General features: G+C 38.5%; 1 protein-coding gene across 2 annotated transcripts in view; it reads right to left on the bottom strand.

Annotated features, from left to right (window-relative positions):
* Positions 1 to 8,694, bottom strand: part of LOC139767413 (uncharacterized) — a 37,946-nt gene that overhangs the window by 19,760 nt on the left and 9,492 nt on the right. The gene's annotated exons all lie outside the window — the stretch shown is intronic.

Here is an 8,694-nt window from a genome sequence, read left to right on the forward strand (position 1 = left end):
ATCTATCTATCTATCTATCCATCTACCACTCTCTCTCTCTCTCTCTCTCTCTCTCTCTCATCAAAGACATCTGAATAATGTATCTATCTATCTATCTATCTACTCTTTCTCTCTCATCAAAGACATCTGAATAATGTATCTATCTATCTATCTATCTACTCTCTCTCTCTCTCTCTCTCTCTCTCTCTCTCTCTCTCTCTCTCTCTCTCTCTCTCTCTCATCAAAGACATTTGAATAATGTATCTATCTATCTATCTATCTACTCTTTCTCTCTCATCAAAGACATCTGAATAATGTATATATCTATCTATCTATCTATCTATCTACTCTCTCTCTCTCTCTCTCTCTCTCTCTCTATCAAAGACATCTGAATAATGTATCTATCTATCTATCTATCCATCTACCACTCTCTCTCTCTCTCTCTCTCTCTCTCTCTCTCTCTCTCTCTCTCTCTCTCTCTCTCATCAAAGACATCTGAATAATGTATCTATCTATCTATCTATCTATCTATCTATTCTCTCTCATCAAAGACATCTGAATAATGTATCTATCTATCTATCTATCTATCTACTCTCTCATCAAAGACATCTGAATAATGTATATATCTATCTATCTATCTATCTATCTATCCATCTACCCTCTCTCTCTCTCTTTCTCTCTCTCTCTCTCTCTCTCTCTCTCTCTCTCTCTCTCTCTCTCTCTCTATATATATATATATATATATATATGCTGTTTCCTGTGTGGCAGTGGTGGCGACGAGAATGGATGAAGGCAGCAAGTATGAACATATACATGCGAATATATGTAAATGTCCGTGCATGAGAGTTTATGTATATATATTGTGTATATATGTATATATTAATGCGTATATATAATGTGTATATATAATGTGACGCGGGAAACAGCATCTATAATATATATATATATATATATATATATATATATATATATATATATATATATATATATATATATATATATTATTTATTTCATTTTGCTTTGTCACCAACGACCCACATGAAAAAACAGGTTGCCAAGTGCACTTTCGTCTTATCATCATCACATCATCAGGGGAGACACAAGGATATACAACACTGGACTCTTCAGATATATACTAAAATCCCTGAGGTCATTTTCCAATTGCATCAGCGGGGATTACCCACAACTCATATTGACTCACAACTCCTTCTGGTTGACCCACAACTCATATTGACTCACAACTCCTTCTGGTTGAGCCCACAACTCATACTGACTCACAACTCCTTCTGGTTGACCCACAACTCATATTGACTCACAACTCCTTCTGGTTGACCCACAACTCATATTGACTCACAACTCCTTCTGGTTGACCCACAACTCACACTGACTCACAACTCCTTCTGGTTGAGCCCACAACTCATATTGACTCACAACTCCTTCTGGTTGAGCCCACAACTCACACTGACTCACAACTCCTTCTGGTTGAGCCCACAACTCATACTGACTCACAACTCCTTCTGGTTGAGCCCACAACTCATATTGACTCACAACTCCTTCTGGTTGAGCCCACAACTCATATTGACTCACAACTCCTTCTGGTTGACCCACAACTCACACTGACTCACAACTCCTTCTGGTTGAGCCCACAACTCATACTGACTCACAACTCCTTCTGGTTGAGCCCACAACTCACACTGACTCACAACTCCTTCTGGTTGACTCACAACTCATATTGACTCACAACTCCTTCTGGTTGAGCCCACAACTCCTCCTGGTTGACCCACAACTCATACTGACTCACAACTCCTTCTGGTTGAGCCCACAACTCCTCCTGGTTGACTCACAACTCATACTGACTCACAACTCCTTCACAACTCCTTCTGGTTGACCCACAACTCATATTGACTCACAACTCCTTCTGGTTGAGCCCACAACTCATATTGACTCACAACTCCTTCTGGTTGAGCCCACAACTCACACTGACTCACAACTCCTTCTGGTTGACCCACAACTCACACTGACTCACAACTCCTTCTGGTTGACCCACAACTCATATTGACTCACAACTCCTTCTGGTTGACCCACAACTCATATTGACTCACAACTCCTTCTGGTTGAGCCCACAACTCCTCCTGGTTGACTCACAACTCATACTGACTCACAACTCCTTCACAACTCCTTCTGGTTGACCCACAACTCATATTGACTCACAACTCCTTCTGGTTGACCCACAACTCATACTGACTCACAACTCCTTCTGGTTGAGCCCACAACTCCTCCTGGTTGACTCACAACTCATACTGACTCACAACTCCTTCACAACTCCTTCTGGTTGACCCACAACTCATATTGACTCACAACTCCTTCTGGTTGACCCACAACTCATACTGACTCACAACTCCTTCTGGTTGAGCCCACAACTCATCATCACAACCCACTGGCCATCAGCCATGTTGATCTGTGGCGGTGGAATGGACCACTTCAAACTAACGCCCCCCACCTAGCACAATACAAACTTATCCTATCCAGTCGCTCCCCCTCTAGCACAATTTAAGACATCCAACCCACAATATCTTCTCTGTTGTCCAATGCCTCACACAAGCTTATCAGCTCACAGATAAAGAACCAGAGTCTCGATAAATGATAAATGATACAATCGTCTTTCATTTATTAGAGCAAGAATTAAAAAGAAAAAAAATTTAGTATACCTTCCACCACTTATATGCTATGATATATCGTATACCACGTGATAAGTCTATTCATTTATCATGCATCTATCGCAGCGCACGATAAGTTGGGCGATAATTCATAAATGAGTCAGATTTAAATTTCGTAAATTAACACAGTTAATGATATTCCAATGTAACATAGGGCGGGGTAAAATTACGCATACGACATCTGTACGTCACGATGCCAGCTCAAGACACACACACCTGTAGGGTGTAGCCAGGTGTGTACCATGTGTAGGTACACGTTACACAAGTTAGGTGTATATATATATATATATATATATGTCAAAAGCAGTCACATTAGACACACACACCTGTAGGGTGTAGCCGGGTGTGTACCATGTGTAGGTACACGTTACACAAGTCAGGTGTATATATATGCCAAAAGCAGTCACATTACACACACACCTGTAGGGTGTAGCCAGGTGTATACCATGTGAAGGTATACATTACACATTAGTCAGGTGTGTATATATATGCCAAAAGCAGTCACATTAGACACACACCTGTAGGGTGTAGCCAGTTGTGTACCATGTGTAGGTACACGTTACACAAGTCAGGTGTATATATATATGCCAAAAGAAGCCACCTTAGACACACACCTGTAGGGTGTAGCCAGGTGTGTACCATGTGAAAGTATACATTACACAAGTCAGGTGTATATATATATATATATATATATATATATATATATATATATATATATATATATATATATATATGCCAAAAGCAGCCAGCTTAGACACACACCTGTAGGGTGTAGCCAGGTGTATACCATGTGAAGGTATACATTACACATTAGTCAGGTGTGTATATATATGCCAAAAGCAGTCACATTAGACACACCCCTGTAGGGTGTAGCCAGGTGTGTACCATGTGTAGGTACACGTGACACAAGTCAGGTGTATATATATATATATATATATATATATATATGCCAAAAGAAGCCAGCTTAGACACACACCTGTAGGGTGTAGCCAGGTGTGTACCATGTGTAGGTACACGTTACACAAGTTAGGTGTTTATATGTATATATATATGCCACAAGCAGTCAGATTAGACACACCTGTAGGGTGTAGCCAGGTGTGTACCATGTGTAGGTACACGTTACACAAGTTAGGTGTATATATATGCAAAAAACTGCCAGCTTAGACACACCCCTGTAGGGTGTAGCCAGGTGTGTACCATGTGTAGGTACACGTTACACAAGTCAGGTGTATATATGCCAAAAGTAGCCAGCTTAGACACACACCTGTAGAGTGTAGCCAGGTGTATACCATGTGAAGGTATACATTACACAAGTCAGGTGTATATATATATATATATGCCAAAAGGTGCCAGCTTAGACACACACCTGTAGGGTGTAGCCAGATGTATACTCATGTGAAGGTACACGTTACACAAGTCAGGTGTATATATATGCAAAAAGCAGTCAGCTTAGACACACACCTGTAGGGTGTAGCCAGATGTATACCATGTGAAGGCATACATTACACATAGTCAGGTGTGTATATATATATATATCTATATATATATATATATATTATATATATATATATATATAATATATATATATATATATATACTTGTATACTTAGACACACCCCTGTAGGGTGTAGCCAGGTGTATACCATGTGAAGGAATACATTACACATAAGTCAGGTGTATATATATATATACGCCACCACAGTACACACTCCACACCTTCCTCACGCATGTATACAAATAGAAATTCGTACGCAGAAATTCGTACGCAAAAATTCTTACGCAGAAATTCGTACGCAAAAATTCGTACGCAGAAATTCGTACGCAGAAATTCGTACGCAGAAATTCGTACGCAAAAAATTCGTACGCAAAAAATTCGTACGCAGAAATTCGTACGCTTAACCCTTGCCAATTTCGTTATATTCCTCTCATGCGTCAAAGACCACCATTTCGTTCTATGTCTATAGTGAAAACGTAAAGCTCAGATCACCTTAGAAAGGTGAAAGATAGGTAGATGTCTAGGGTAAAAGTGAGAGAAAACGAGAAATGGAAAAAATAACCATTTTCTTCGTCTAGAATCAAGGCAAAAATGTACACAGCTCAAATATATGGTAATTGTCAAGAAGTAAAGAGACACAGAGGTATTTCAGTCAACTAAAATGTTAAAATTAGCAGATTTTTAACATGTTTTAGAAGAATGGGAAATCTAATTCAATATTGACCTCTTACAGTGACTTTGGGCAATATAATCACTTATAGTCCAAAGAGATCAAGATGTATAAACTCTTCGAGGCCAATTTCTAAATTTGATCCCCTTTGCCTTACGCCACAGTGTTGGTTCACTTTCCCTCTTCTATAGGTATTACTTTGGCTTATGCTCCCGAGAGCTGGTTGCTTGTGTGCCCCTCACCACTAGCTAGACCACGCAATACTCGGCAAGCTCCTGCGTCACACGATTATTGAGGCCATGGGCAACGCAAAGGGTGGGCCGTTTTGATACCTGCTTCTTTCCCTACACCTCCAAGGTTTGGAATTCTCTACCTTCTCATGCCCTTCCCAATAACTATGACCTGGCACATTCTAAAAGAATTTTTCACTCATCAAAATTTGGAAATACTTTTCCCTTGCCTTTTCTTCCTAACCCCTTTCATTAACTCGTAGTTCAATTAAAGCCAGGCCATGATGTGGCATGGAGCCTCCAACTTAAAGCACAACAACAACAAAAAAAAAAATATATATGGCAAAGACATTAATATTTTTTTTCTATTTTAGCCCACAGAAGACAACTCATATTCCAGCTTCAATGTCCCACTGCAATTGGATGAAAACATTTTGCAATTTGTTGAAAAAAACGAGCAAGATGTATTATAACCATTAAACGGAAGGTAAGTAAATAAAAACGGCAGATCCTGATCAACCTATTTTCAAAGTCTATAAAAATCTAAAAATGACTTTAAAAAGCCTTCTGACTGTTCTTTCCAATATTTTGATACTTTGGAGTGTTTTCTGACATTGAAATCAATTCAACTTAACAAGCTATTCGTAAATAAAAGATAACATGCATCTTGAAGTATATAAAAATCTAAAAACATTTCAAAAAAGCCTTCTGACTGTTCTTTCCAAAATTTTGACACTTTGGAGTGTTTTTTCTAAGATTGGAATCAATTCGACTTAACAAGCTATTCGTAAAGACACTTTGGAGTGTTTTTTTCTGAGACTGGAATCAATTCGACTTAAGCTATTCGTAAAGACAATTTGGAATGTCTTTTTTTCTAAGATTGGAATCAATTCTATCTAACAAGCTATTCGTAAATAAAAGATAACAAACCCCTTGATCCAATCTATCGACTTATAGCTACCTCCAATTCTCATATGGGGGGGGGGGGGGGGTGTTCCACGACCTCAAATCACCGATCGAAGTGCAGTGGAGGATGCTATTTCACTTTGGACATCCAGAAGAAGAAAAAACCCACATATTCCATTTTGCGATACGGTTGTATGTGTGTATGATGTGGCAGTCCAAGACTTCCACTGTCGATAACACAACACCATTGGGGGGATCGGTTTCGAACCCCTTTTAAGGGATGTGAGATGTCGAGAAGACACCATTGGAGCCACCAGGGGTGTCGGTTTCGAACCCCTTTTAAGGATGTGAGATGTCGAGAAGACACCATTGGAGCCACCAGGGGGTCAGTTTCGAACCCCTTTTTTAAAGGTGTTAACCCCTTAAACGAGTCAGAGTTTAAAGACGAAGCTAAAAAGAGACTTAGGGTATCAAAAGGGTTCGGAGGGTGGGTCAAATGTGCCATACTGAGGGTTCGAAACCATCCATTAGGGTATCAAAGGTGAGGTGGGTCAAATGTGCCATAATGAGGGATCGAAACCCATCCATTAGGGTATCAAGAGGGGTTGGAATGTGGGTCAAAAATGCAAATACTGAGGGTTCGAACCCCACCCATTTCGTCTAGGCATTTATCCATTTAACTACACCAGCGCTTATGCTTGGCTCAAAGCCATATAGAACAAACAAACAAAACAAACAAGCAAAATATCGAAGATAAGGCGAATGGACTCCGAAACAAAGACATTCATTTTCAAACTTTATATTCCACTGATGAGACCGTCTCCCCCCCTCTACCATCCGGATTTTTCAACATTTCGTCCAATCTTGCTTTTCCATATTTTGAAAAACGACAGAAAAGGGGCTGGTAAGTTAGTAATGGGAGTGTTAATTATCTATATATTTATTCTACCTTGTCGCCGTCTCCCGCGTTAGCGAGGTAGCGCAAGGAAACAGACGAAAGAATGGCCCCCCAACCCACCTACATACACATGTATATACATACACGTCCACACACGCACATATACATACCTATACATTTCAACGTATGAATATATCTACATACACAAACATATATATACATGCCTTCATTCATTCCCGTCGCCGCCTCGCCACACATGAAATAACAAGCCCTCTCCCCCCGCATGCGCGCGAGGTAGCGCTAGGAAAAGACAACAAAGGCCCCATTCGTTCACACTCAAGTCTCTAGCTGTCAAATATACAGTAATGTACAGATAATACCTAAAAGAAAGACTATATTTACGTTTTGATAAGATAAACTAAAGGAACACCAGATTTTCCAAAGTCCACATCTTCAGGTATACTTTACGTCTCCAAACTTTAGAAACATATGCGGTTATATTCTTGATATATATATATATATATATATATATATATATATATATATATATATATATATATATATATATATATATATATATATATTCCTATGAGTCCACGGGGAAAATGAAACACGAAAAGTTCCCAAGTGCACTTTCGTGTAATAATCACATCATCAGGGGAGACACTAGAAATATAAGTCAGTTGATATACATCGAAGAGACGAAGCTACGACGCCATTTGGTAAACATGTGATTGTCCACATGTTTACCAAATCACTGTTTACCAAATGGCGTCCTAGCTTCGTCTCTTCGATGTATATCAAGTGACTTATATTTCTAGTGTCTCCCCTGATGATGTGATTATTACACGAAAGTGCACTTGGGAACTTCTCGTGTTTCATTTTCCCCATGGACTCATAGGAATATATATATATATATATATATATATATATATATATATATATATATATATATATATATATATATACACACGATGTATACACACAGCAAAAAAAATACCTTCCCAAGTGTCTACATGAATTTCCAAATGATCAATACGACTCCTCGTCTCTCGAGAAACATCCCATCCATTATGGAAACCCCAGTTTCATATATTTCCAATCAAAATCACAAAATCAATATAATATCGACCAACGCCAAAATGAGGTGAACATTTCGCTCGCCAGTGAACGAACGAATATGAAAACAAAGAGCCACCCAATGCGAGATCAGGACAATGAGCATCCTCTCAAAACTCCATCGTCCAATGTGTCATATTGTTTCACACACAGAAAAAAAAAAATATATATATACTTTATAACGTCTGTAAATATATAATACACACTGGCTAAAGTTCTTTAATAGAGAACAAAGACAAAACATGAGTTTTGTATCTGGAATCAATATGGCAAGAGCGAATAAACTCACATAAAACATTTTCCTTTAAATCCTATATCTAAATGAACAATCAAAGGACAACAATGGACACACACAAAATTTTCATCTCTAAGTTCATTGATACAACAAGAAAAAAAAAATATTTATACCATTGAACGATCGGTTTCAGAATGATCACACGCACACCATAAAAGGCCAATGCGCTTTCACATTTTTTCGTCCTAATGTCATATCATCTAACGCGGTGTGAAGATAATTTTTTGGCCTTGTGTACAATACAGATAATAACATCATAATGGACATGTTCAAACTTACCTGATGAAATATGTTTGAATTCCCACAATTAAGGACATAATTAAACATACCATTATACTCAAAACATATCCAATTAAGGACATAATTAAACATACCATTATACTCA

The sequence above is a fragment of the Panulirus ornatus genome, chromosome 61 (genome assembly GCF_036320965.1).
Source record: "Panulirus ornatus isolate Po-2019 chromosome 61, ASM3632096v1, whole genome shotgun sequence".
NCBI lineage: Eukaryota > Metazoa > Arthropoda > Malacostraca > Decapoda > Palinuridae > Panulirus > Panulirus ornatus.